Below are 20059 nucleotides of genomic sequence, written 5' to 3'. Positions count from 1 at the left end.
TCGGCGATGTCCCCGCTGGCAACCTGGAAGGATGCGGAGGAGAAGTTGTTGAGGGCAGTGGTGACTTTGACAGCGACAGGTAAGAAGATGGTGATCGTGCCAGCCGGGAGCAGCTCAGCATGAAGGAGGCTGCAGATGTCCACGACTACATGTCGAGTGACTCTGAGCCTCCATGTGCACTGCTGCTCAGAGAGGTCCAGGAAGCTGAGCCTCGGTCTGTGGACCCTATGGTGAGGGTGGTGCCCTCTGCGACGCATCTCTCTCTGCAGTTGCCCTCCCTCCTGCTGTGAAGGTGGATGTGTCACAGCACTGTGTTGTGGAGCTCCACGTGTCAGAGGTGGAAGGCGTGGCCGGCGAGGCTGTTCGCCCTCCGAGGAGGTCATGACTGCAGCCCCCATCCGGAAGATGTACATCTGAGGGGGTCCGCAAGGTAGGTACATGTGACTGGACACCGGGGTAAGTGTGCAAGTTGGCGAATTTTATTGTTAGGAGGAGGGTGGTGGAGGCCAAACTTTGTCCAAAGTGACAGAGTGGCCTCCTGCAATGAGTGAGGGTCTCCCCACCCACCTGTCAAATGGACCTTTGCAGCTGCCATAGGCTGATAGCTGCAACACGTCCATTTGAACTGGGAGTGTTTCCCCCAGTACGGGAAACAGTCCCAGTTGTTTGTAAAATCCGAACCCTCCTACAATATCTCGTTAATCAGGTCTGTAAACGACCTGAAATACCAAAATAAATACCTTAAGTGGCACCCCGCCAGCTTTAATTGCCGGCGGGAGTCCCACATGTGGGGGCTGCGCGCGCATGTCAGCGCGTCTGTGGGAAACCCGGAAGTGGGCAGGTTGGAGCCGGGCTCCCGACCCGCCCCGGGAATCCCCGATTTTCGGAGCCCGCCCCCCGCCGCCAGGAACACACCCGATCGCGGGTGATAAAATAGAGCCCCGTGTGTCTCAAACTGCTTCACCGACAGTGAATTACCGTGCAATGCAATGACTTGTCACAAACAGCTGCCACATTGTGCATAGCAGGATCCAGTACCCAGCATTCGGATATGTGACCAATCAATCTGTGATTTTACTGGTGTTGGTGGAAGGAAGGATGTTCACCAGGACACCCAACGTTCCGCTCTTCCTCAAATAATGCCACTCCTGAACGGAGCGGCGGGGCCTCCAGTTAATGCATCATCTGAGGGAAGACACCTCCAGACAAAGCAGCACTCCCTCCGCACTGCCCTGGACTGGCAGCTTGGATCATGAGCTCAAACTCCCGAGCCCCAGCAAGTCGCACAACTCTCTAGTCCCAGAATAGAACATGTTACCAACTGAGCTCTGCACCGGTCAGGCAGCATCTGAGGGGCAACGTTTTGGGTGGGATCCCGAGTCAGTTCTGCTGTTTATTGCCAGCAATTTGTTTTATTCAAAGTACAGATTCCATTTTGTCGAAATGTCTTTAATCTAAAAACGGAGAAACAGTGTACACAAGCTCAGACCAAAGGAATTGAAGGTGAAATATTAGTGAGCATTCCTGGTTCCTTTCAGAGACCGAGCAATCAGTTATTGAAGCCCCCCTGCCCATGGTTTAGTGGGTAAAGTGTAACTGGTCTGATGTGTTGACCGTGGGCTCCACATGGTCTCGGTCTCATTAAACTGGGGCAGGAAAAAGAATCAGTCAGGGTTAAATTTATATTTATCAATGACTTGGATGAAGAAATAGAGAGCCGTGTATCTCAGTTTGCTGACGACACTAAGTTAGGTGACACAGTAAATAGTGTAGATGGGAGCAGAAAGTTGCAAAGGGACATTGGTCGATTCAGTGAGTGGGCAAAACTGGGGCAGATGGAGTTCAATGTGGGGAAGTGCGAGGTCATTCACTTTGGACCGAAGAAAGATCGATCAGAGTATTTTCTAAATGGTGAGAAGCCGGGAACTGTGGAGGATCAGAGAGATTTAGGGGCCCAAGCACAGAAATCACTAAACGCCAGTGGACAAGTACAAAAAATAATTAAAAAGACAAATGGAATGTTGGCCTTTATCTCGGGGGCTGGAATACAAAGGGGAGGAAGTGATGTTCCAGCTGTACAGAGCTCTGGTCAGACCACATCTGGAGACTGGGTTCAGTTCTGGGCACCGCACCCACCTCAGGAAGGATATATTGGCCTTGGAGGGGGTGCAGCACAGATTAACCAGGATGATACCGGGGCTAAAAGGGTTAAATTATGAGGACAGGTTGCATTGACTACGCTTGTATTCTCTTGAGTATTGAAGATTAAGGGGTGATCTAATTGAGGTGTTTAAAGATGATTAAAGGATTTGATATGGTAAATAGAGAGAAACATTTCCTCTGGTGGGGGAATCCAGAACAAGGGGGCAAAACTTTAAAATTAGAGCTAGAAAGTTCAGGGGTGATGTCAGGAAGCACTTCTTCACACAAAGGGTAGTAGAAATCTGGAACTATCTCCCCCAAAAAGTTGTTGAGGCTGGAGATCAATTGAAAATTTCAAAACTGAGATTGATAGATTTTGTTGGGTAAGGGTATTAAGGGTTATGGAACCAAGGCAGGTAGATACAGATCAGCCATGATCTAATTGAATGGTGGAACGAGCTCAAGTGCTGAATGGCCTCCTCCTGTACTCGAGGTGGGTCTGACCAGAACTGGACACAGTACTTGAGGTGGGTCTGACCAGAACTGGACACAGTACTAGAGGTGGGTCTGACCAGAACTGGACAAAGTACTCTAGGTGCAGTCTGACCAGAACTGGACACAGTGCTCGAGGTGGGTCTGACCAGAACTGGACATAGTACTCGAGGTGGGACTGACCAGAACTGGACACAGTACTCGAGGTGGGTCTGACCAGAACTGGACACAGTACTCGAGGTGGGTCTGAGCAGAACTGGATATAGTACTCTAGGTGCAGTCTGACCAGAACTGGACACAGTGCTCGAGGTGGGTCTGACCAGAACTGGACATAGTACTCGAGGTGAGACTGACCAGAATTGGACAAAGTACTCTAGTTGCAGTCTGACCAGAACTGGACACAGGTCTGACCAGAGCCCTGTACAGTTTGACCATGACTTCCTCTGACTGTATTCTCCTGTTTTGGATTTGTTGTCCAACATTCTTTTGTCTTTGTTGGTTTCCAGCTCTGTGTTGGTCGGACATGTTTCGTGTCGAGTTCACTAAGACTTGTAGCCTCTGCTGCTTTGCTTTTTCTCATCTCTCTTTGCCCCACTGATAAACCTTTTAACTTTTTCTGTATATTTTTCTATTCCTCCCAGAGAGCTCCTTCCCTTTCCTCTCTGTGGGATTTGTAAAGGTTATTGTACCTCTTTATATCAGTTTTAAATCATTTGTTAAACCATTTAGGGTCTGGTCTGAGCTGATTGGTTTTCAGTTTGTGTTTACTGAGCCCAGCTTGCTGTATTCTGGCTCCAGATTGTAAAATTGCAATCTTGTTTTTCTGATTTTGGTTCTGAGCTGCTACTGCAGGCCTGAAAGGGTTCATCTTCAACCAAAGTGAGAAATGAAAGTGAAACTAACATTTTCACTCCTTCCTGGTCTGCTTCCTTGCCCTCTCTTCTTTGCTGCGTGAAAACTTGAAAACTCTTTCAGGTGCTGTAGTAACAGAGCCCGGAGCTTTCGAGGATGAATTAACCTGTGCTGTGTGTCTCCAGGTGTACCAGGACCCGGTGATATTACCCTGTCTGCACAGTTTCTGTTTGAAATGTATTGAGGGAGTTTGGGCCCAGACCGCAGGCCCAGAAGGGTTTGAGTGCCCTCAGTGTCGCCGGAAATTCAACCCCAGGCCCAGTCTGGAGAGAAACTTCACGCTGTGTAATATCGTGGAGAAATACAATCGCTCACAGCCTCCTGCCGATTCAGGCTGTGTCATGTGTGAGTACTGTGATGGGAATCGAACCCCAGCTGTGAAGACGTGTCTGAAATGTGAAACTTCCTTTTGCTCCCTTCATTTAAAATCACATTAAATGAAAGAGGCCTTGAAAGATCACACCCTAATCGAGGCTGTGATGTATTGTATGTAATTGTATGTATGTCAATGCCTTGGAGAGGGTGCAGAGGAGATATACTAGAGTGGTACCAGGGATGAGAGACTACAGTTATGTGGAGAGACTGGAAAAGCTGGGATTGTTCTCTTTAGAGCAGAGAAGGTTAAGGGGAGATTTAATAGAGGTGTTCAAATTTTTGAGTGGTTTTGATCGAGTCCAGAGAGAGAAACTGTTTCCACTGGCGGGGGGTCAGCAACCAGAGGACACAGATTTAAGGTAATTAGCAAAAGAACCAGACGGGAGATGAGGAGAAATATTTTACGCAGCTAGTTTTGATGATCTGGATGCGCTGCCTGAAAGGGCGGTGGAAGCAGATTCAGTAGAAACTTTCAAAAGGGAACTGGATAAATACTTGAAAAGGAAAAATTTTACAGGGCATTGGGGAAAAAGCGGGCTAGTGGGACTAACTGGATAGCTATTTCAAAGAGCCGGCATGGGCACAATGGGCCGAATGGCCTCCTTCTTACTGTCTGATTCTATGATTCTATAGGGGACTGGTAGCAGGTCGGGTTAGTTGTGTTCAGACAGCTGGGAATATCCCCGAACTTTAATCTCAGGTCCCTGTGTGTGTGGATCAGGAGCCTGAGATTAATCCTCAGTCGTCAGTGACACCTGCTTTAAACATTCCTCACTGTAATGGGCCAAAGCTTCACCCACCATGGGTCAGGTAGGGGCGGGGTTACACACTGTCAATCAGAGTGTCTCTTAAAGGGACACTGTCCCTCACAGGGCTGTCAGTATCTGTGCTCTGGGGAGGGGGCAGAATCAGCTCAACAGGGGCAGCCCCTGTCCCAGGGATCGTCATCGAGCAGTCGACAGGGATCAGGTGGAGAGCAGGAATATTCCAAGTTGTGTTTATATCACAGGGGATCACACTGACTGTTTTTAATCTCTATTTAACCCTTTATTTTTCTATTTAATCCTTTATTATTTTCTCTAATCCTTTATTTTTCTATTCAACTCTTTAGTTTTCTATTTAACTCTGTTCCTATTTAACCCTTTATTTTTCTATATAAATTTTTATTTTTTAATTTTCTAGTCACCTCCTTATTTTCTATTTAACCCTTCATTTTCTATTTAAATCTTTATTTTTCTATTTAACCCTTTTTCTATTTAACTCTTTGGGGGTGATTTTAGGAGGCAATTGCGGGTGTGTTGGAGGCAAGGTGGGGGGGGGGGGTGGGGGGGACTCCGAAAATCGCAGAAATCCCGTTTGGGTTCGGAAGCCGGCTCCAACCCGCCGACTTCCGAGTTTCCCAGGGACCCACCTGTGTGCACGCTGGCAACCCGAAAACGGAAGTCCCGCCGGCAATTAAAGCTGGCGGGATGACAGTTAAAGAGCCAAATGTACCTCATTGAGGTACTTAAGGCACTTTCCCTGTGACAGATTAAGTACTTAGAAAGATTTTTAACTTACCTGGGTGGCTTTTTCAGTACATTAAGAACAAGAGGCTAGCTAAGGAAAAGGTGGGACCTATCAGGGATGATAAGGGTAACTTGTGTGCAGAAGCAGAGGATGTGGGTAGCGTTTTAAATGAATATTTTGTCTCCGTATTCACAAAGGAAAGGGATGATCCGGACATAGTAGTTAAAGAGGAGAGATGTAAAATATTGGATAAGGTAAACATAACGAGAGAGGAAGTACTAGAGGGGCTGGAATCCTTGAAAGTTGATAAGTCACCAGGGGCGGATGGATTATTTCCCAGGCTATTGAAGGAAGCCAGGGAGGATAATTTTCCAACCCTCACTAGATACAGGAGAGGTACCGGAGGACTGGAAGACTGCAAACGTAGTACCATTGTTTAAAAAGGGTACGAGGGAAAGGCCGAACAATTATAGGCCGGTCAGTCTTACCTCGGCGGTGGGTAAACTATTAGAATCAATACTGAGAGATAGGATAAACTGTCACTTGGAAAGGCATGGTTTAATCAGGGATAGTCAGCATGAATTTGTTCAGGGAAGGTTATGTCTTACAAATCTGATTGAATTCTTTGAGGAAGTGACAAGGAGGATTGATGAGGGTAGTGCAGTGGATGTTGTCTGCATGGATTTTAGTAAGGCATTTGACAAAGTCCCACATGGCAGACTGGTCAGAAAGGTAAAAGCCCATGGGATACAGGGAAATGTGGCGAATTGGATCCAAAATTGGCTCAGTAACAGGAAATAAAGGGTAAAAGTCGATGGATGTCTTTGCGAATGGAAATCCGTTTCCAGTGGTGTGCCACAGGGCTCAGTGTTGGGTCCCTTGCTGTTTGTGGTTTATATTAATGATTTGAACTTGAATGTAGGGGGTATGATTGGCAAATTTGCAGACAACACAAAAATTGGCCGTGTAGTTGATAGTGAAGAGGATAGCTGTAGACTCCAAGAAGATATCAATGGGTTGGTGAAGTGGGCGGAAAAGTGGCAAATGGAGTTCCACCCGGAGAAGTGTGAGGTAATGCACTTAGGGAGGGCAAACAGTAAAAGGGAATACGCAGTAAACGGGAATATATTGAGAGGGGTCGAGGAAGTGAGAGACCTTGGAGTGCATGTGCACAGGTCCCTGAAGGTGGCAGTACAGGTAGATAAGGTTTTGAAGAAGGCATACAGAATGCTCTCCGTTATTAGCCGAGATATAGACTACAAAAGCAGGGATGTAATGATGGAACTGTATAAAACGCTGGTAAGGCCACAGCTGGAGTATTGTGCGCAGTTCTGGTCACCACATTACAGGAAGGATGTAATTGCTCTGGAGAGAGTGCAGAGAAGATTTACAAGAATGTTGCCAGGGCTTGAAAATTGCAGCTACGAGGAGAGATTGGATAGGCTAAGGTTGTTTTCCTTGGAGCAGAGGAGGCTGAGGAGAGACTTGATTGAGGTGTACAAAATTATGAGGGGCCCAGATAGAGTAGACAGAAAGTACCTGTTTCCCCTAGCGGAGAGTTCAAGAACTAGAGGACATAGATTTAAGCTGATTGGCGGAAGGATTAGAGGGGACATGAGGAAAAACTTTTTTACCCAGAGGGTGGTGGATGTATGGAATTCGCTGCCCAAATTGGTGGTAGAGGCAGGGACCCTCAACTCTTTTAAAAAGTACCTGGACCTGCACCTAAAGTGCTGTAAGCTGCAGGGCTACGGACCGGGTGCTGGAAGGTGGGATTAGAATGGGCACCTGGTTCTAAAACCAGGCATGAAGGCCAGATCAGGGAACAAGAAACAAAATAAATTAAATAAAAAACCATAGACGGAAATAAAAACACTAAATTTACCCACGTTTGCACCCTTCTCCGATGTCCTCCGCTCTGATGTCCCCCTCTTCACCCCCCCGATGTCCCCCTCTTCACCCCCCGATGTCCCCCTCTTCACCCCCCGATGTCCCCCTCTTCACCCCCCCCCGATGTCCCACCCTTCACCCCCCGATGTCCCCCCTTCACCCCCCGATCTTCCCCTGATGTCCTCACGATCTTCCGCCTCCCCCGATCTTCCCCCTCTCTGCCCCCATCTTCCATTCTCCCCCCCAATCTTCCCCTCTTCCCCCCCACCCCGGATCTTCCACTCTCTCTCCCCCCCACCCCCCGCCGGTCTTCCGTTCCAGTGCCGGATGACATCTGGCTCCCTCTCTCTCCCCCACACCTCACACTGCAGCTCCTGACAGCAGCCAGCTGCCAACCCACCACCATTGCCAAATTGAGCCCCTTATTTTTCTATTTAAACTTTCATTTTTCTATTCAACTCTTTATTTTTCTATTTAGCTCTTTGTTGTTCTATTCAACCCTTTTCTATTTAATTCTTTATTTTTCGATTTAACCCTTTATTTTCCTATTTAGCTCTTTATTGTTCCAGGTAACCCCTTTTCTATTCAACTCTTTATTTTTCTATTTAACGCATTATTTTCCTATTTAACCCTATTTTTCTATTGAAATCTTTATTTTCCTATTTAACCCTTTCTTTCACGGTGATGTTTCTTCAGCCAGGGTTCAGTGCGAGGGATTCGAGGGTCGAGTTGCTGCACCTGTTCCCTCCTCACAGCTCGGAATTGGTCCAAGTCTCAGACCCAGGGCCAGAGGGAGTGTTGGTGAATTCAGAGTGAACAGGGAGCAACAGTTTAATGTACAGAAGGGACATCAGATTCATCTCAATTCACAACTGAATCCTCACTGCTGTGTGTAAACCAGTGGAGACTTTAATCAGAGCTGTGAGCAGCGTAACAGGAGGGAGAGAGCCCAGGGCACACTCCTGTATTCAGGATGGAACAGTAACAGGAGGGAGAGAGCCCAGGACACACTCCTGTATTCAGGATGGAACAGTAACAGGAGGGGGAGAGCCCAGGGCACACTCCTGTATTCAGGATGGAACAGTAACAGGAGGGAGAGAGCCCAGGACACACTCCTGTATTCAGGATGGAACAGTAACAGGAGGGAGAGAGCCCAGGGCACACTCCTGTGAGCTGTGTGTTCCCAGTACAGCCAGTGCTGAGATTGTGGGGCTGCGACTGTGAATCTGTGGGATGTGTTGTGTGCCGGTGAATCCCCTCCATTGTGTCTGGGAGAACGTGTGCACAGTGCCAGGGGCTTGCGTGTTTGCACTGAGTGTACAGCACTGGGACCCACACACTGCTATTTAACAGGGATTCTGATCAAAGGCCATTTATTCAACAGGGGATGAACACAGTCTCAGAGGTGATATGGGGCTGACAGTGTCTGGGAAATACTGACACTCCCACCCTGCAGCTGTCAATCATTGATGGGAGTGGAATAACCCTGTCTGACCAATCTCTTCTCTCCTCTCTAGGGCAAAGGTCAGCGATGAGCCTGGATCCAAAGACAGCAAACTGGAACTTGGTTCTGTCGGATGATCTGAGATCAGTAACAGGGATTGAACAGAAACAGCCCTACCCACCTCACCCAGAGAGGTTTAAAGACCATTCCCAAGTCCTCTGCTCCCAGAGTTTCTCCTCAGGATCCCATTCCTGGGATGTGGAGACTGATGGGAAACGTTGGGGAATAGGGATTGTTTGTGGGAGCGCAGAGAGGGAGGGGAGAAACTCTGATCTTGGGAACAACAGTAAATCCTGGTGTTTATATTATTATAATGTTTCTCTCGGAGCCTGGCACAATTCCCGGCTCACTCCCCTCACACTGATCTCACCTAACAACCGGATCCGAGTTCAGTTGGACTACGAGGCCGGGACTGTGTCATTTCACCGGGTCACTGACTCACTGACACATTTACACACATTTCAAACCACATTCACTGAACCCGTGTTTCCAGCATTTTACTGTGGGAATAAATCCCTAAAGCTGTTAAATTAATCCTGATATCAGAGACTCGGATGAGCTCACTTCTGGTTTGGGCTCTGATGATGTCATTTCCAGGTCTGCCCCTCTGGTGCTGTCGTTTCCGGGTCAGCTCCTCTGGTGATGTCACTCCCGGTCTGCCCCTCTGATGATGTCACTCCCGGCTCTGCCCCTCTGATGGTGTCACTCCCAGTTTGCCCCTCTGATGATGTCACTCCCGGCTCTGGCCCTCTGATGATGTCACTCCCGGCTCTGGCCCTCTGATGATGTCACTCCCGGCTCTGGCCCTCTGATGATGTCACTCCCGGCTCCGGCCCCTCTGATGATGTCACTCCCGGCTCTGCCCCTCTGATGATGTCACTCCCGGCTCTGCCCCTCTGATGATGTCACTCCCGGCTCTGGCCCTCTGATGATGTCACTCCTGGCTCTGCCCCTCTGATGATGTCAGGAGCTCAGTGTTTTGCTGCTTTTAAGGATCCGGGGTCTTTGTGATTTTCTTTGTTCGGGTCTGTCACTAAATCTAAAAATAGCTGCTTTTGGTGAGTTTCCTTGTAATTCGTAGCGTTCCAATTAATTGTCTCCTTCAGTTGCATAATTTTACTACTTTAGTTGCAGAATTGTAGTGGTATTAATCACAGTAGTGAATCAGAATAGTGGCAGGCATGACTGCATTAATCACAGCAGTGAATCAGAATAGTGGCAGGCACAACTGCATTAATCATAGTAGTGAATTATAGTAATGTCAGGCATGACTGCATTAATCACAGTAGTGAATCAGAATAGTGGCAGGCACAACTGCATTAATCATAGTAGTGAATTATAGTAATGTCAGGCATGACTGCATTAATCATGGTAGTGAATTATAGTAATGGCAGGTGCGACTGCATTAATCACGGTCGAGAACTGTTGTCATGGAAGGAACGACTGCGTTAATTTCAGTAGTGTAGTACGTCCCTCGACCCCCTCCACTATCTCTGATTTGTCACACTGTTTGTCTGACATCCAGAATGAGCAAAAATTTCCTCCCCTAGCCACCGATTCCATCCCCCTCCCTGACCACTGTCTGAGGCTGAACCAGACCGTTCACAACCTTGGAGTTCTATTTGACCCTGAGATGATCTTCCGACACCATATCCACTCCATCACCAAAACCGCCTACTTCCACCTCTATAACATCACTCGTCTCCACCCCTGCCTCAGCTCATCTGCTGCTGAAACCCTCATCCATGCATTTGTTACCTCCAGACTTGACTATTCCAATGCTCTCCTGGCCGGACTCCCATTTCCACCCTCCGTAAACTTCACCTCATCCAAAACTCTGCTGCCCGTATCCTAACTCGCACCAAGTCCCGTTCACCCATCACCCCCTGTGCTCACTGACCTACACTGGCTCCCGGTCCGGGAACGTCTCGATTTTAAAATTCTCATCCTTGTGTTCAAATCCCTCCACGGCCTCGCCCCTCCCTATCTCTGTAACCTCCTCCAGCCCTACAACCCTCCGAGATCTCCGCGCTCCTCCAATTCTGGCCTCTTGAGCATCCCCGATTTTAATCACTCCACCATTGGCGGCCGTGCCTTCAACTGCCTAGGCCCTAAGCTCTGGAATTACCTCCCTAAACCGCTCCATCTCTCCTCTTTTAAGATGCTTCTTAAAATCTACTTCTTTGACCAAGCTTTTGTCCTAATATTTTTATGTGGCTCGGTGTCAAATTTTATTTGATAACGCTCCTGTGAAGCACCTTGGGACGTTTTACTATGTTAAAGGCGCTGTATAAATGCAGGTTGTTGTTGCTGTTGTATCATATTAGAGGCAGGCACAATTGCACTAATCATTGTAGTGAATCGTAGTAGTTGAAGGCCGACTGCGTTAATCTCAGTAGTGAATCATAGTAGGCAGGCACGAGTGCATTAATTTCAGTGGTGAATAGTAGCAGTGGCAGGCACGATTGCATTAATCATAGTAGTGAATCATAGTCATGGAAGGCATGACCGCATTAATCTCTGTAGTGAATCCTGGTAGTGTTGGGAACAACAGCATTACTCTCAGGAGTGAATTATAGTGGCAAACATGACTGCATGAATCTCAGTAGTGAATAGTAGTGGCAGGCACGCGTCATGAATCTCAGTAGTGAATAGTAGTGGCAGGCATAACGTCATGAATCTCAGTAGTGACAGGGCACAATTGCATGAATCGCAGTAGTGAATCGTAGTGACAGGGCATGACTGTATTAATCTCAGTAGTGAATGGTAGTGACGGGGCATGGTCCCTTTAAAGTGCTGCTGTGAAAATCTGAGGCTGGGGTTTGAAATTGTTCTTTGACGGTCACTCCAAACAGCGATGGTGAATCGACAGCCCGAGTTACACTGACTTCAGTGGGAAAGAAAATGGTGCAGGTGTAAAATGGGCTGTCCATTCACTATTGCCCGTGTTGCACTAACACCAGAGACTAATTTCACCCCCGGGGTCTCCTGGGCATCGCTGAGAGCTTCTGGGACTGCCCAGGGGGGTAACACATCTGTCCGAAACTAAGTAAATGTATTGATTCATTGGACCAGACTGGGAACTTTTAATCTGTGTTTTATGGGGTGGTGATTTTTAGTTTATTGGACAGTAAGGTTCCTCCAGGGCTCACAACCAACATGAACTGGGAGTATTATGGGATGTTTAACTTAATTAGACATGAGGAGGTGATGAGTGTGTGAGATAGAAACAGGAAAATTGCCCCACCAATTGGGGTCTACAATCAGTGTCCCAGGTGGTCATGGGTGATAATGGGACATTTTGTGATCACCAAAACCAAAGGGTCAGGAAAACGATGTGTGAGTGACCGGTGAGAAACAAAGATCACCTGGGAACAACCCCCAAAGGGCATCAATCAGGAATCAATACACAATCCAGTGAAAGTCAGGAAAGGGGAGTTAACAATCGTTAATTGATAGCTTTCTCTTGGAGACGGTTGTGTCCTTGCTTATACTGAACAGTGAGAAGAATATTTTATAACCTGGGCTCGACCCGAGAGATCGGGACCATGCAGGGGGAGATAAGCAAAGACCTCCAGACACCCCCCCCCCCCCCGGTCTGTTGATCAGATGGCCTGAAAGCACAGGAATGGCTTGTATTTGATGTCACGTTCGGTGTGATTTTGGGAAACTGCTGTGTGTGTAAATGTGATATTTTGCACGTGAGGCAACCAGTCTGTGGAATGCATGATGGAGATGCCCTGAAGGACGGGACTCAGACATGCTCAGTCACGTTGACAACACCACTACATGAAATGGTTAATGTGCTCAGGAGAGTGAGGACAGATACTGGATCACCACTGATTTACACTTGGTAATCAAGGCACTGACACATGCTTCATAGAGAAACCAACTAGTTAATGAAACAATCAGGACAGTGTTAAACACACTGGTCCCGATCAGAGGGATTGAAATTAAAGTAAAGACAGACATAGAATTTGGATTTCCAAAATTCAGGGTTGGGTTCCTTTGAGTTAACGATGAAATTGGGACAACTGAGGGCCGGGGAGAAATAATACTGAGCCAGAATTATCCACAAGATGGATAATGGTAAAAAGGAGAGCTGGAGGATCTTTTAAGTCCAAGATTTCTTGATAATATGGTGGTATTTGGGGGGAGCCTAGTTTCTGTAGTTTTCTGTACAATGTATTATGATTTTCTTTGTCTGTATCATGATGTGTGATATTAACCAAATGAAACTTAGATTAGAAGAGCAAATGGCTGGAGATCGGTCTGTGATGCTCACAGGATGAGGACCTTAGATAAGGCCCCAGGATCCCACAAAGTTGGGGGGAAGGGAGATTGTTGAAGATTAAGACTGAGAAGTAATGAGGGAAACCACTTTCTTAGATTACTTCTGCAGTTTAACACCCCTAATATTGATAGACTGACAGTGCATTCGAAACAACGTAATGCTGACATTGAAAAGGGGACCTCTACCCCTGGGGATCATGAATGGAGGGAGTCGTCTATAATGTGGGACAGCATCCTTGGGTGAAAATCATGTCTCTGCTTTTTGTTATTATACAGCTTGTCATGATTGTAACACTTTTCTTTTCCATTTGTCGTATTTGAAAGAACTTTTGCGTAAATATGACGGTGATTAAACTTCTTGTAACAATGTTTAACCTGATCTGTGGTGAGTGCAATTCAGATTCAATGAATGGGTTAAAGTGAGTTGTTCGACCTCACACTCACTTGAGGGGCGACTGAAGGATTTTGGACTTTCAATACCAGTTATTAAAGGAGCTGAGTTTGGTTAAAAGTATTAATTCAACAAAGGAACGGTTAAACTGACTGTTCAAGACGGCATGCTGGGAAGGTTGGCCACATTGGAAAAGTCTCATTCAGCAGATTGTCTCGAAGGTTAAAGGTAAGACAGATGCAAGGCCTTGAAAGTCTGTGAGAAGCTGTTGCAAACATCAGATGCTGCAATATCACCTTGTTTGAACCATGGGAAAGAGAGGGGAAAAGTAACAACAGTATGTTTTTGCCAGCAACAGTGGGGGGAGGGGAGAAGGAGAGGGAACGTGGGGCCTGGTTCCCACACTGCCCGTGGGGCACTGTTTATTGTCCTTCCCAGATTTGTGCCATCTGCAAATTTTGAAATTGTGCCCTGCACACCCAAGTCCAAATTCAAAAGAGAGGATTGTGAAGTTAGACTCGGGGGTCGATTCTCACTCCCCTCCCGGTCTGAGAATGGGGGTCAGTCGCCTCTCCCGCCCCGGTAACCCCGGCGATGGAGCCGGTGCCATTTTGAAAGGGGCCTCCCGCCGGGTGTCCAAATCACCGCCTGTTTCAGACGATCAGCCCCTGTTAATATGGAAATCGGGGTAAATGGGCCCCCGATCGCCATTTTAGGCCGGAGCCTGCACTGTTCTCACTCCGACCAGCTCCACGGGCGATGGAACCGAAGAGGCCCGGAAAAGGGAAGTGGCCAACTATGTTTGTGTGTGATGGAGGAGCAGGAGGGACCCACAGAAATAATCTGGGCTGCTGCCTCCCCGGGACCCTCACCCTCCGCGACCCAACCGTCACCATTGGAAGAAGTCATGATGTGGAGATGCCGGTGGATGGACTGGGGTTGACAATTGTAAACAATTTTACAACACCAAGTTATAGTCCAGCAATTTTATTTTAAATTCACAAGCTTTCGGAGGCTACCTCCTTCCTCAGGTGAACGATGTGGAAAAAAAAATAAATTTTTCCCATTTTTTTTTCCCACATCGTTCACCTGAGGAAGGAGGTAGCCTCCGAAAGCTTGTGAATTTAAAATAAAATTGCTGGACTATAACTTGGTGTTGTAAAATTGTTTACAATTGGAAGAAGAGCAGGGGAGTTCTCCCCGGTGACCTGGGACTAATATTTATCCCTCAACTAACATCACGAAAAAACAGATTATCTGGTCATTTATCGCATTGCTGTGTGTGGGATCTTGCTGTGCATCAATGAGTTATTTTCTTAATGGCGAGAGACTGGAAAGTACTGCAGTACAAAGGGATCTGGGGGTCCTAGTGCAAGAAAATCAAAAAGTTGGTATGCAGGTGCAGCAGGTGATCAAGAAAGCCAACGGAATGTTGGCTTTTATTGCTAGGGGGATAGAATATAAAAACAAGGAGGTATTGCTGCAGTTATATAAGGTATTGGTGAGACCGCACCTGGAATACTGCGTACAGTTTTGGTCTCCATACTTAAGAAAAGACATACTTGCTCTCGAGGCAGTACAAAGAAGGTTCACTCGGTTAATCCGGGGATGAGGGGGCGGATATGAGGAGAGGTTGAGTGGATTGGGACTCTACTCATTGGAGTTCAGAAGAATGAGAGGCGATCTTATTGAAACATATAAGATTGTGAAGGGGCTTGATCGGGTGGATGCGGTGAGGATGTTCCCAAGGATGGGTGAAACTAGAACTAGGGGGCATAATCTTAGAATAAGGGGCTGCTCTTTCAAAACTGAGATGAGGAGAAACTTCTTCACTCAGAGGGTGGTAGGTCTGTGGAATTTGCTGCCCCAGGAAGCTGTGGAAGCTACATCATTAAATAAATTTAAAGCAGAAATAGACAGTTTCCTAGAAGTAAAGGGAATTAGGGGTTATGGGGAGCGGGCAGGAAATTGGACATGAAGCTGAGTTCGGATCGGTCAATGCCCTGTGGGTGGCGGAGAGGGCCCAGGGGCTATGTGGCCGGGTCCTGCTCCGACTTCTTGTGTTCTTTAGATTTGAGGTTCGGATCAGATCAGCCATGATCTTATTGAATGGCGGAGCAGGCTCGAGGGGCCGATTGGCCGACTCCTGCTCCAATTTCTTATGTTCTTATGTTCTCATTCCCTCCATTCCAACAGTGACTACACTTCAAACCCACCTCATTGTGTGTAAAGCGCTTTGGGCCGTCCTGAGGCGGTGAAGAGTCAGTTCCTCAGTGTCTCTCCAATGGAGCCGTTACTCAGTGAGATCGCAGGCTGCTCTTGTTCCTCTTTGAGTTAAATTGTATTTGGGTCTATTTGATTGAGAGAGAGAGAGGGCCCAGACCGAGTGCTCACTGCTCCCCAAACCTTCCTTCCCAAAGGCTGCGATCAGGTGTTGAGTCACTGGGAGCCGGGCGGCGAGGATTTCAATGTCTGACCTGGACATCCAGCAGCTCTCAGACTGCGATTAATCGGCTGATGCAGAAACCCCGGGTCCCGGGGAATTCACTCGGTGACTCCGCCATTTTCCCTCCTTCAGATTCTCCGACTCTCATTTCCCGCTCAATCCGCCCCTCGCGCTCAACACACGCACAGTGCGCAGGCGCCGGGCCCGAGTCCGTGTGGGGGGGGGGACAGAGTCCGTGTGGGAATGGGGGGGGGGGGGGGGGGGGGCGGACAGAGTCCGTGTGGGAATGGGGGGGGGACAGAGTCCGTGTGGGAATGGGGGGGGGGGACAGAGTCCGTGTGGGAATGGGGGGGGGGGGGGACAGAGTCCGTGTGGGAATGGGGGGGGGGGACAGAGTCCGTGTGGGAATGGGGGGGGGGGGGGGGGGACAGAGTCCGTGTGGGAATGGGGGGGGGGGGGGACAGAGTCCGTGTGGGAATGGGGGGGGGGACAGAGTCCGTGTGGGAATGGGGGGGGGGGGACAGAGTCCGTGTGGGAATGGGGGGGGGGGGGGGGGGACAGAGTCCGTGTGGGAATGGGGGGGGGGGGGGACAGAGTCCGTGTGGGAATGGGGGGGGGGGGGGGGACAGAGTCCGTGTGGGAATGGGGGGGGGGACAGAGTCCGTGTGGGAATGGGGGGGGGGGGACAGAGTCCGTGTGGGAATGGGGGGGGGGGGACAGAGTCCGTGTGGGAATGGGGGGGGGGGGGACAGAGTCCGTGTGGGAATGGGGGGGGGGGGACAGAGTCCGTGTGGGGGGGGGGGACAGAGTCCGTGTGGGAATGGGGGGGGGGACAGAGTCCGTGTGGGAATGGGGGGGGGGGACAGAGTCCGTGTGGGAATGGGGGGGGGGACAGAGTCCGTGTGGGAATGGGGGGGGGGGGGGGGGACAGAGTCCGTGTGGGAATGGGGGGGGGGGGGACAGAGTCCGTGTGGGAATGGGGGGGGGGGACAGAGTCCGTGTGGGAATGGGGGGGGGGGGGGACAGAGTCCGTGTGGGAATGGGGGGGGGGGGGACAGAGTCCGTGTGGGAATGGGGGGGGGGGACAGAGTCCGTGTGGGAATGGGGGGGGGGACAGAGTCCGTGTGGGGGGGGGGGACAGAGTCCGTGTGGGAATGGGGGGGGGGGGGGGGACAGAGTCCGTGTGGGGGGGGGGGACAGAGTCCGTGTGGGGGGGGGGACAGAGTCCGTGTGGGGGGGGGGGGACAGAGTCCGTGTGGGAATGGGGGGGGGGGGGACAGAGTCCGTGTGGGAATGGGGGGGGGTCAGAGTCCGTGTGGGGGGGGGGACAGAGTCCGTGTGGGAATGGGGGGGGGGGGGACAGAGTCCGTGTGGGAATGGGGGGGGGGACAGAGTCCGTGTGGGAATGGGGGGGGGGGGGGACAGAGTCCGTGTGGGAATGGGGGGGGGGGGGGGGGACAGAGTCCGTGTGGGAATGGGGGGGGGGGGGGACAGAGTCCGTGTGGGAATGGGGGGGGGGACAGAGTCCGTGTGGGAATGGGGGGGGGGGGGGGACAGAGTCCGTGTGGGAATGGGGGGGGGGGGCAGAGTCCGTGTGGGAATGGGGGGGGGGGGGCAGAGTCCGTGTGGGAATGGGGGGGGGGACAGAGTCCATGTGGGAATGGGGGGGGGGGGGACAGAGTCCGTGTGGGAATGGGGGGGGGGGCAGAGTCCGTGTGGGAATGGGGGGGGGGGGCAGAGTCCGTGTGGGAATGGGGGGGGGGGGCAGAGTCCGTGTGGGAATGGGGGGGGGGGGGGACAGAGTCCGTGTGGGAATGGGGGGGGGGGCGACAGAGTCCGTGTGGGAATGGGGGGGGGGGGGCAGAGTCCGTGTGGGAATGGGGGGGGGGGGGGCAGAGTCCGTGTGGGAATGGGGGGGGGGGCAGAGTCCGTGTGGGAATGGGGGGGGGGGCAGAGTCCGTGTGGGAATGGGGGGGGGGGGGGGCAGAGTCCGTGTGGGAATGGGGGGGGGGACAGAGTCCGTGTGGGAATGGGGGGGGGGGGGACAGAGTCCGTGTGGGAATGGGGGGGGGGGGGGGGACAGAGTCCGTGTGGGAATGGGGGGGGGGACAGAGTCCGTGTGGGAATGGGGGGGGGGGACAGAGTCCGTGTGGGAATGGGGGGGGGGGGGGACAGAGTCCGTGTGGGAATGGGGGGGGGACAGAGTCCGTGTGGGAATGGGGGGGGGGGGGACAGAGTCCGTGTGGGAATGGGGGGGGGGGGGACAGAGTCCGTGTGGGGGGGGGGACTGAGTCCGTGTGGGGGGGGGGACAGAGTCCGTGTGGGAATGGGGGGGGGGACAGAGTCCGTGTGGGAATGGGGGGGGGGGACAGAGTCCGTGTGGGAATGGGGGGGGGACAGAGTCCGTGTGGGAAGGGGGGGGGACAGAGTCCGTGTGGGAATGGGGGGGGGGGGACAGAGTCCGTGTGGGAATGGGGGGGGGGGACAGAGTCCGTGTGGGAATGGGGGGGGGGGACAGAGTCCGTGTGGGAATGGGGGGGGGGGACAGAGTCCGTGTGGGAATGGGGGGGGGACAGAGTCCGTGTGGGAATGGGGGGGGGGGACAGAGTCCGTGTGGGAATGGGGGGGGGGACAGAGTCCGTGTGGGAATGGGGGGGGGGGACAGAGTCCGTGTGGGAATGGGGGGGGGGGGGACAGAGTCCGTGTGGGAATGGGGGGGGGGGACAGAGTCCGTGTGGGAATGGGGGGGGGGGGACAGAGTCCGTGTGGGAATGGGGGGGGGGGACAGAGTCCGTGTGGGAATGGGGGGGGGGGGACAGAGTCCGTGTGGGAATGGAGGGGGGGGACAGAGTCCGTTGTGGGAATGGGGGGGGGGGGACAGAGTCCGTGTGGGAATGGGGGGGGGGGACAGAGTCCGTGTGGGAATGGGGGTGGGGGGACAGAGTCCGTGTGGGAATGGGGGGGGGGACAGAGTCCGTGTGGGAATGGGGGGGGGGGGGACAGAGTCCGTGTGGGAATGGGGGGGGACAGAGTCCGTGTGGGAATGGGGGGGGGGGGACAGAGTCCGTGTGGGAATGGGGGGGGGACAGAGTCCGTGTGGGAATGGGGGGGGGGGACAGAGTCCGTGTGGGAATGGGGGGGGGGGACAGAGTCCGTGTGGGAATGGGGGGGGGACAGAGTCCGTGTGGGAATGGGGGGGGGACAGAGTCCGTGTGGGAATGGGGGGGGGGACAGAGTCCGTGTGGGAATGGGGGGGGGGACAGTGTCCGTGTGGGAATGGGGGGGGGGGGACAGAGTCCGTGTGGGAATGGGGGGGGGACAGAGTCCGTGTGGGAATGGGGGGGGGACAGAGTCCGTGTGGGAATGGGGGGAGGACAGAGTCCGTGTGGGAATGGGGGGGGGGGACAGAGTCCGTGTGGGAATGGGGGGGGGACAGAGTCCGTGTGGGAATGGGGGGGGGACAGAGTCCGTGTGGGAATGGGGGGGGGGACAGAGTCCGTGTGGGAATGGGGGGGGGGGGGGACAGAGTCCGTGTGGGAATGGGGGGGGGACAGAGTCCGTGTGGGAATGGGGGGGGGGGGGACAGAGTCCGTGTGGGAATGGGGGGGGGACAGAGTCCGTGTGGGAATGGGGGGGGGACAGAGTCCGTGTGGGAATGGGGGGGGACAGAAGTCCGTGTGGGAATGGGGGGGGGACAGAGTCCGTGTGGGAATGGGGGGGGGGACAGAGTCCGTGTGGGAATGGGGGGGGGGGACAGAGTCCGTGTGGGAATGGGGGGGGGGACAGAGTCCGTGTGGGAATGGGGGGGGACAGAGTCCGTGTGGGAATGGGGGGGGGGACAGAGTCCGTGTGGGAATGGGGGGGGGGGACAGAGTCCGTGTGGGAATGGGGGGGGGACAGAGTCCGTGTGGGAATGGGGGGGGGGACAGAGTCCGTGTGGGAATGGGGGGGGGGGACAGAGTCCGTGTGGGAATGGGGGGGGGGACAGAGTCCGTGTGGGAATGGGGGGGGGGGACAGAGTCCGTTTGGGAATGGGGGGGGGGACAGAGTCCGTGTGGGAATGGGGGGGGGGACAGAGTCCGTGTGGGAATGGGGGGGGGGACAA

General features: G+C 52.0%; 2 long non-coding RNA genes across 3 annotated transcripts; one reads left to right on the top strand and one right to left on the bottom strand.

The window, feature by feature from the left end:
• Window positions 1-3548: 3548 nt before the first annotated feature.
• On the top strand, window positions 3549-13491 carry LOC137325078 (uncharacterized). Its single transcript, XR_010963805.1, has 2 exons — window positions 3549-3891; window positions 8838-13491. It is a non-coding gene; the product is annotated as an uncharacterized lncRNA (long non-coding RNA).
• LOC137325077 (uncharacterized) lies at window positions 8666-16149 on the bottom strand. 2 transcript variants are annotated; one of them, XR_010963803.1, is made up of 2 exons: window positions 15725-16149; window positions 8666-9863 (listed from the first exon to the last, which is right to left on the bottom strand). It is a non-coding gene; the product is annotated as an uncharacterized lncRNA (long non-coding RNA). The 2 variants fall into 2 exon arrangements; XR_010963804.1 differs by having other exon boundaries at window positions 8666-9857.
• Between the last annotated feature and the right edge of the window lie 3910 nt (window positions 16150-20059).

Source organism: Heptranchias perlo, chromosome 9, assembly GCF_035084215.1.
Source record: "Heptranchias perlo isolate sHepPer1 chromosome 9, sHepPer1.hap1, whole genome shotgun sequence".
In the NCBI taxonomy this organism is placed as follows: domain Eukaryota; kingdom Metazoa; phylum Chordata; class Chondrichthyes; order Hexanchiformes; family Hexanchidae; genus Heptranchias; species Heptranchias perlo.
The sequence above is the reverse complement of the archived record's forward strand: the minus strand, read 5'-3'. Positions and strand labels throughout refer to the sequence as shown.